A 10,156-nucleotide genomic window follows, 5' to 3' on the forward strand; every position below is an offset into this window, starting at 1 on the left:
CTCTTCAAATGCAAGCGATTCTCCACACTCTTGGTCAAATACTTGCTCTCAAGGATCTCCCAAATCTTCTTTGCAGAAGTCTCATTGATCACATCATACTTTAGATCTTGAGTGAGACAAGACCTAATCACACCACACGCCGTTCGATTCATCTTTTTCCAAACCTTCTCATCAATGTTGTCCGGTTTCCCGTCCAACTCCAACGTATCTTCCAAATTTTGCGCGTTGAGCGCATCCATGACTTCGCATCGCCAAAGTCCAAAATTGTTTGTGCCATTGAACTTTTCCACATCAATCTTCATTGAGTGGATATTCAAGCTTTGGACGGTCTTCACGCCGGAAGTACTGCCCACAACTCCTTCTTTCTCGGCCATAATCCTCAAGGCACCACCAAACCAATGCGGAAACAAACGAGAAATAGATCCAAACTGAAAAAGACGAGATTTTTACAAAAAAAGATCCCACCTTTATCACCAAACGAAGCCCTAGATGAACTTCCAAAGCGATCTACTCCTCCAAATAGCCCAAGCGTTGCCCGTGCTCTGATACCACTTGTTGTGACTGATGCTTTGAGAAACCAAACCAACGAACGCCGAGAGAAAGACCAAACAAAACACAAACACCAAGGTTTTACGTGGTTCGGCAAATTGCCTACGTCCACGGGGCAAGAAGGGGGTGGGTTTTCACTAATAGAGAAGGAGAGTACAAATTGAGATTACAAATCGCTCAAACGAACCAACTAATCTCACCAACAAATCTCTCAATCTCTCAACCAATAACCCTAACAAATAGCTCAGAAAGATCTCTCTTTTTCTGTGCTCCAAAACCCCAAAATTCTCCCCACAAAACCCTCAAATCGAATTGGTATTTATACCAAAACAGAAACCCAAACAGACTGCAAATAGGAACCTGAACTTTCCAAAAAACCCGTCATAAGTCGACTTATCAGTCTGCATAAGTCGACTTGGCAGAGCGAAAAACAGCAACTGGAGAAGAGATCATAAGTCGACTTATCAGACCTGATAAGTCGACTTGGCAGAGCAAAAAACCAACAATCCAGAGCAGAACGTAAGTCGACTCATGCACCAACATAAGTCGACTTACCATAAGTCGACTTATGCCTGTGCATGAGTCGACTTATGACCAAAAATCTGCTTTTTCCAATTCTTCTCCACATCCCTCTATTAGTAGATCTCCCCCCTCCTTGCCCCGTGGACGTAGGCAATTTGCCGAACCACGTAAAAATTGGTTGTACTGCTTTTGTGTGATTTGTAATAGCTTTTAGGATCCCTCGACAGGTCAGTCCTAGAACTGATGAGAGGAAGAGCCGATATCTCACTTGGTTGAGATATCCGTTTCAGATTCTTGTCTCCTTGGTGAGACGGGAATTCTTATTGCGATCTGACTCTCTTGTTGTGCTGCCGAAGTGCTGCCGAAATTTCCGCTGTGCGCAACAAGTGGTATCAGAGCTCAGATTTCAGATCTAGGGTTTTTTGGTGGAGGAAGATTATTGTGTGAAGCTTAGTTCTTGAAGTTCTCGGCTTCGGTGGAGATAGCATTAGGAGTTGCCGTTGGAGATTTCGCTTTCCTCGTGTGGTTAGGAAATCTATTTGGAATCCAATCTAGGGTTCAGTTGGGTGGTTCCTAATTCTATCAAATTTGTTCTTTCTCTACAATTTGGAGTTAGTTCGCAATGGGAGAAGAAGGTGAAAGCAGCAAGTCAATGGCGAGTACAATACAAGTTGGTTTTCAGAACACCAAAATTAGTGTGGTGAAATATGACGGCAAAATCAACTTTGGTTTGTGGATGAGCGACGTACAGGATGCGCTCAATGCTCAGAACTTGGAAGAGACCATCATGATCCACAAAAGACCACCTAAATATGAAGAGACGGTATGGGAGAAGATGAATAGGAACGCTTGTGGGGTGATCAGGTCCTGTTAGGAACATGAGCTGAAATATGATGTGATTGGGGTGACGTCTGCAATGAAGATGTGGGAAATTCTCAACAATAAGTATCTCACAAAGAGTGTTGAGAACATGTTGCACTTGCTGCGAAGACTCTTCAGATTTCAGATGTCCAGAGGCACCTCGCTAGCGGCTCATGTGAACAACTATACGAAGTTGTTGTCGGACTTGGCGAATGTTGATGAGAAGATATCGGATGAGTACAAGGCGATTATTTTGTTGGGCTCCTTACCGGATGAGGAGTATGATACCTTTGTGCTCACTTTGTTGAACGGGAGATCTTCTATCAGCTATAGTGAAGTGACTAACGCTTTGACAAACTACGATTTGAGGAGGAAGGACAAGGAGACTTCCCGTGCTAGCACTTCAGACGAGGCCTTGTCGACGAGAGGTAGAAGCCCATATCCGAAAGGTGGTAATAGAGGAAGGTCAAAGTCTAGAGGCCGCCACCAATTAACAAAGAACCAATGTGCATTCTGCAAGGAGCAGTGACATTGGAAGAGAGACTGCCCGAAGCTCAATGAGAAAGAGAATGGCAAGAAAAAGGGCCCGAAGGCCAATGAGGTGAATATTGCGAAAGGCGATGATTCCGATGATTCGTGCTTTTCTCTACTGATTACTCCGGAGGTGAACCATGTGGATGCATCAGATTGGATGCTTGATTCCGGCGCTACTTTTCATGTGACCCCTAGGCGAGACTGGTTTGCATCTTTTGAGAAAGTCGACGGGGGCGTTGTTGTCATGGGAAATGATCAATCCTGTGGCGTTTGTGGGATAGGTACCGTGCGGATTAGGATGCACGATGGAGTAGTCCGTGAGTTGAAGGAGGTGAGATTTGTTCCTCAACTGAAGAAAAATCTTATCTCAGTTGGAGCTTTGGAGGCGAAGGGATTCAAGGTGACTTTCGAAAACGCTGTAGCGAAGGTTACTAAGGGATCATTGGTGGTGATGAGGGGAGTCCGCAATCGGAATTTGTATTATCTGAAGGGAAGCACCGAGATTGGCCAGGTTGCTTCGGCTATTTCAGAAGCGGACATGAGCAGACTTTGGCACTATAGATTGGGGCACACAGGTGAAAAGTCACTGCAGGCATTGTGCAAGCAGGGGCTATTGAAGGGAGCCAAGAGTGGGAAGATTGAGTTCTGTGAGCACTGTGTTCTTGGCAAGAAGACGAAGGTGAAGTTCGGGACTGCCATTCATCAGACGAGGGGCATCCTGGATTACGTGCACACAGACGTTTGGGGTCCCACCAAGACTGCATCACTTGGTGGTCGACATTGGTTCGTCACTTTTGTAGATGACTATTCTAGGCGTTGTTGGGTGTACACCATGACGAAGAAGAGTGAAGTCCTAGATTTGTTTGTGGAGTGGAAGAAGAGATTGGAACTGCAGACTGGGAGAAAGATCAAGACGTTGCGATCCGACAACGGTGGTGAGTATACTTCTGACCCCTTTCAGCAGCTATGTCGAGACGAGGGCATAGAGAGACACTTCACAGTTAGTCATACACCGCAGCAAAATGGGGTGGCAGAGAGGTTGAATCGGTCTTTACTGGAGAAGATCCGATGCTTATTGTCGCAGAGTGGTTTGGAGAAGATCTTTTGGGCTGAGGCACTTACATATGCGAGCCACCTCATTAATAGGCTGCCTTCATCTGCGATTGAGGGGAAAACCCCTATGGAGATGTGGTCGGGAAAGCCAGCACATGACTATGACCAGCTCAAGGTATTCGGGTGCCCTGCATATTATCATGTTAGAACTGATAAATTGGAACCTCGAGCTAGGAAGGCCATATTTGTAGGATTCAAGCGTGGTGTCAAGGGATACAAGCTTTGGGATCCAGTTGATAAAAAGATTGTTCTGAGTAGGGACGTCACATTTGATGAGGCTTCTATCTTGAAGCTTCCCAGCTCTCATCAGGTGGAGAGCGACCCGACGGAGGAGATATCGCAGGTGGTGGAGATCGATGCAGCTCCACATTGTCCAGATGGTACAGTATCCATGCAGGTGCCGACTGAGGTGACGCCAGGTGAGCACGATGGTGACACGGAGGATACGAGTACCAATGTGCAGGATCAGGAACCGACGGCTCAGGTTCAGGATTCTATTGCGGCTAGGAGACAGAGGAAAAACATACAGATGCCAGCACGGTATGCCGACACAGTTACGTATGCACTTCCGGTAGAGAGTATCGATGAGTTGGTGCCTAGTACATTCAGAGAGGCCGAGCAGAGTTCGGAGGCTGATTCGTGGCAGGTGGCTATGCAGGAGGAGATGGAATCTCTTCATAAGAACGATACATGGGAGCTTGTTGAGCTTCCAAAGGGACGGAAGGCAATTGGTTGCAAGTGGGTATACACGAAGAAGGAGGGCATTGAAGGCACTCCGTTGAGATTCAAGGCTAGGTTGGTTGCGAAGGGCTATGCACAGGAGGAAGGTATTGACTATAATGAGGTTTTCTCTCCGGTGGTGAAGCATTCTTCGATTCGGATTTTGCTAGCTTTGGTGGCACAGTATGGTTTGGAATTAGATCAGTTGGATGTGAAAACGGCATTTCTTCATGGTGATCTTGATGAAGAAATATATATGACTCAGCCATTGGGATTCCGAGCTGCAGGGAAAGATAAATTGGTTTGCAGGTTGAAGAAATCGCTATACGGTTTGAAGCAGTCTCCTCGACAGTGGTATAGGCGATTTGATGGTTTTATGCTTGGTCATTCGTACACTCGGAGCCAGTTTGATCCTTGCGTATATTTTCGCAAGTTGAAAGGAGGTGCGTACATTTATTTGTTACTCTATGTCGATGACATGTTGGTTGCCTCTAGTTTCAGGTCGGCTATAGATGAGTTGAAAGTTCAGCTTTCGAATGAGTTTGAAATGAAGGACTTGGGCGAGGCGAAGCACATTTTAGGGATGGAGATCGGCAGAGACAAGAAGAAGGGCAGAATTTGTTTGACACAGGTGGCTTATTTGAAGAAGGTTCTACAGCGATTCCATGTTATACATTCGAGGTACGCTCAATGTTGGTTTAGTTTATGAGCGGGACACTACAGGTGGACAGTTGTGCATTAGCTATGTTGATTCGGATTATGCCGAGGATTTGGATAAGCGCCGGTCTACAACAGGGTATGTGTTCACTTTGACCCGTGCGCCGGTGTGTTGGAGATGCACCTTACAGTCGTCGGTGGCTTTGTCTACGACGGAGGCAGAGTATATGGCAGTTACGGAGGCTGTGAAGGAGGCTATTTGGCTTCGAGGACTTTTGGAGGAACTTGGTATATCGCAGAGGCCCGTCACTATTCATTGTGATAGCATGAGTGCTATCTATTTGGCGAAGAATCAGGTTTTTCATGCGAGGACGAAGCACATTGATGTTCGTTATCACTTCGTTCGAGATGTTCTTGAAGATGGCGATGTGGAAATTATAAAAGTCCACACGAAGGATAATCCGGCGGATATGCTCACTAAGGTGGTTCCGAGCAACAAGTTTGATCATTGTCGAAACTTGTTGCATATTCGTGATTGTTGAGGCCGTTGGCGGCCATTTGGATAAACTACGGGCGGCTTGATTCCTTGGGCAAGAGGATACGTAGGCAGTTTTTCAGATGCAGCCGGTTTTGGATTAGTTGATTTTGATGGGGGTGAGATTGTTTGGACTCTCGTTCGGGTTCTCGACTTGTTGTGGGTTGAGTTCGTACTGGACACAACAAGTGGGACATTTGGATGCATTTGGTGTCGGCTCAGTTTTGGGAAAACTTCACCGAGGTGGAGAATTGTGAACAAAGTGACGTGGGAGCCACCCACGTGATTGCTCCTGTGCTATCCGCGTGAAGAGATGAAGCCGGATACACGTGAATTCGTGAAAACGCGTGTAAAGCAATCTCGTGGCCCACCCGATTGCTCCTGTGCTATATATATCTTTGTAATTCGTTCCCTAGGTTTTCGGTGCTGGAGGTTTTGGTTGCTCTTTTGGCTGCGGACAGAAGAAAAGCTGCAGAGGAGAACATGGTGCGCAGGAGGTTTAATTTAGTCCCTTCTTTAGGGTTTTGTGCATTCTTTTGTAGAGAGATATTGTGAGGGATTTGAGAGTTTGTTTGAGGGTTTAGATTAAGAGTGATTGTAAACCCTAGTTGTATTCTCTCCCTCTATTAGTAGATCTCCCCCCTCATTGCCCCGTGGACGTAGGCAATTTGCCGAACCACGTAAAAATTGGTTGTACTGCTTTTGTATGATTTGTAATAGCTTTTAGGATCCCTCGATAGGTCAGTCCTAGAACTGATGAGAGGAAGAGTCGATATCTCACTTGGTTGAGATATCCATTTCAGATTCTTGTCTCCTTGGTGAGACGAGAATTCTTATTACGATCTGACTCTCTTGTTATGCTGCCGAAGTGCTGCCGAAATTTCCGCTGCGCGCAACAGAGCATGGTTCGGTCCAAACCGACCGAACCGACCCGAACCAACCCGAAAAGTTGGTTTTATGAGTAGGGCGGTTCGGGTCGGTTTGAAAACTTTTCAACCCGAACCGATCAGAACGGACCGAATATAGTGCAATACTACCCATTCTGATCTCAAACCCTACCCAACTCGTCCCCAAAGAGTCAAAGACTCAAACTCTAAACTCATTTTCTAGATCATTATGGATTAAAAATAATATCATTATATCAGTGTTTAATGCTTCATAATCTCCTACTTTGTTGATATTTTTTTTCTTATTATATCAGTGTTTAATGCTTCATAATCTCCTACTTTGTTGATATTTTTTTTCTTTAACACAGTTTGTTGTTTGATATTCATAATCTCCTACTTTGTTGATATTTTTTTTCTTTAACACAGTTTGTTGTTTGATAAGAAGTTTGATAAAGTTAGAACCGAACAGATCGAACCGAACCGCACCGAACCGACTTGCAACAATTCGGTTCAATTTTGAATTATAGGTGGTTCGGTTCGGTTGTTCAAATTTTAGTAAAAACCCAAGCGAACCGACCGTTGCACACCCCTACTCTCTCTTCTCTTCTGCGATTTGAGTTCTTTTGTCCCATTCCATGGAATTTAAGAGGGGAGTTGGGGGAATTAATAAGGGGGAGTTGAGTAATTAAAGAGGACTTAAATAATTAAGAGAGAGAGTTTGAGCAGTGATTTTATATTAAAATCACTTGCTATTTGATTGAGAGATCTCAAGATTGAGATCTTCTTTCTTATTTGTAATTTCTTGTTATTAATAAGAAATTATTTGTGTCACTCCCGTGGACGTAGGCAAATTTACCGAACCACGTAAAATTTATTGTCTTGCATTTATGATATTTGTTTTGGTTGTTGATTAGTGTTCCAATCTCGTTTGTAATTGTGTGCCTTCGATTCCGCTGCGCACAACAAGTGGTATCAGAGCTCCGGGTTTGACTTGAGGTTCGTTTTGGAGAAGAAAGTTAGGGCTTAGGTTCTCGTTTGAAGAGATTGGATTGTTAAGATGACCGAAACAAGTACATCGGGATCGTCTCTGTCGAAGGCAATACAAGGGTTGAGCATTAATAATACAAAAAATGATGTTCAAATTTTGATGGCAAGATAAATTTTGGTTTGTGGAGGTGTCAAGTGATGGATGCATTAGACGCCCAAAATTTAGAGGAGACTCTTTAATTACAAGAGAAACCCGAAGATATGGAGGATAAGGTTTGGAAGAAAATGAAGAGTAGAGCATGTGGAGTTATTCGATCATGCTTGACGCCGGATCTCATATGATGTGATGAACGAGACGTCAGCAAAACGATTGTGGGAAACATTTAATGAGAAGTATTTGATGAAGAACATTAAGAACCGATTTCACTTGAATAAGAGGTTTTACCAATTCAAGATGAAGATGGGAGTTTCCATTAGAGAACATGTCAATAACTTTACCAAATTGCTATCGGATATGGCCAATGTGGATATCATGGTAGATGATGAAGATAAGACGATGTTGTTGCTATATTCATTGCCAGAGGATGATTTTGGTACATTTGTCCTTACGATGATCAATGATAGAACCACTGTCAGCTATAAGGAGGTGACCTCAGTATTGGTGAACTATAAGTTGAGAAAGAGAGATAGTAAACCCTCCGAAAATACATCGAGAGATGCATTGATAGTGAGAGGTCATAGTCCAAACCGCCGTTCATTTAATCGCTCCAAGTCGAAGCAAAGAGGTGGCTATAAGAGTGTTGGTAGGAATAAATATCACTTTTGTAAAGAAGAGGGACATTGGAAGATCGACTACCCCAAGTTGAAGGACAAAATCGGGAAGAATAAAGGAAATGTCATACAAGCTTCAGAGGTGAATGTTACCAAGGCTAGTGGTGACAATTCAGATTCAGATTCTTCGGGCTACTCATGCCCAGCATTACTGTCAGTTTGTTATGCTGACTCTATGGAGTGGATGTTGAATTCAGGTGCTACATACCATATTTGCCTTAGGAGGGATTGGTTCTCCAGCTTTAAGGAGTTGAAAAGAAGAGATGTCGTGCTCATGGGTAATGATCACGTATGTCCTATCGGTAGTATTGGTACAGCTCGGATCCGGATGTGTGACGGAGTGACTCGGGAGATGAAGATAGTGAGATTCATTCCTCAATTGATGAAGAATATCATTTTATTTGGAACTTTGGAGGCAACAGGCTATAGGATGATCTTGAAGAATGCAACTCTGAAGTTTATGAAGGGGTCCATGATGATCATGTGAGGTGTCAGGAAAAATAACCTTTACTACTTGAATGTTAAGACAGTAACAGGGGATCTGACAGCTTCGATTACCACAGAGGAGGATACTACCAGCTTATGGCACATGAGATTGGGACACACTGGTGATAAGTCCCTACAAGTATTGGTAAAACAGGGGTTATTGAAGGGTACAAAAACCTGCAAGATGGAGCTGTGTGAACATTGTATACTTGGAAAGAAGACAAAAGTGAAATTCGATACCGTAATTCACAATACCCAAGGTATACTGGATTATGTTCAAACTGATATTTGGGATCCTTCCAAGAACACATCTCTTGGTGGGGCTAATTATTTTGTCACTTTCATTGATGATTATTCCAGAAGAAATTGAGTATACCCCACGAAGCATAAACATGAGGTCCTGAATATATTTGTGGAGTGGAAGAAGAAAGTAAAGTTGCAGATAGGTAGAAAGGTGAAGGTACTCCGTTCGCGCTATGGTGGAGAGTACAAGAGTGATTCATTTCTGTAGTTTTACCGGGATCACGGTATTAGACGACACTTTACAATCAGGAAGACACCATAACATAACGGGATGGCCGAAAGATTGAACCATACCTTGCTGGAGAAGGTGAGTTGTATGCTCTCACAGAGTGGATTGGCTAGAGCCTTTTGGGCCGAGGCGTTGGTTTATGCGAGTCATCTCGTGAATAGGTTATCGTGTACTGCGATACATGGAAAGACTCCTATGAAAAAATGGTCTGGTTCAGCGGCTAGTGATTATGAGTTACTCTGAATATTCGGGTGTCTAGCTTACTATCATGTGAATGATAGGAAATTAAATCCGAGAGCTAGAAAAGCAGTCTTCGTGGGCTTTAAAGATGGAGTTAAAGGCTTCAAGTTGTGGGATCCACAAGACAAGAAGATGATCATTAGCAGAGATGTCACGTTTGATGAGGCTCACATGATGAGATCTCAGATTCCTCAACAGGTGGAGGAAGGCTAGACTAGTGGGGTATCACAGCAGGTGAATGATGATGTGACTCCACAGACTTCAGATAGCACTATATCTATTAAAACTCCTACAGAGGTGATACTGGGAGGAGATGATATGACAGATGGGCAGGTGGAGGATACAGTAGATGTTGGGACTCAGGACCAGGGTCATGTTCAGGAGTCCATTGCAGCTAATAGACCAAGAAGAAACATTTGTCGGCCAGCTAGATATGATGATTTCATGGTTGCATATGCTTTATCAGCAGAAGTCGTTGATGATTTGGTTCCTTCTATATTTAGGGAAGCAGAGTCAAGCTCTGATTTGATTAGGTGGGAAGCTATGGAGGAGGAGATACAGTCTCTTCAGAAGAACGACACTTGGTAACTTACAAAGCTACCAAAGGATAAGAAGGCTATTAGATACAAGTGGGTGTATGCAAAGAAAGAGAGATCTTCTATTGGGGATATTCGGTTCAAATCCAGATTGGTTGCTAAGGGA

Source organism: Asparagus officinalis, chromosome 7, assembly GCF_001876935.1.
Source record: "Asparagus officinalis chromosome 7, Aspof.V1, whole genome shotgun sequence".
NCBI classification, from domain to species: domain Eukaryota; kingdom Viridiplantae; phylum Streptophyta; class Magnoliopsida; order Asparagales; family Asparagaceae; genus Asparagus; species Asparagus officinalis.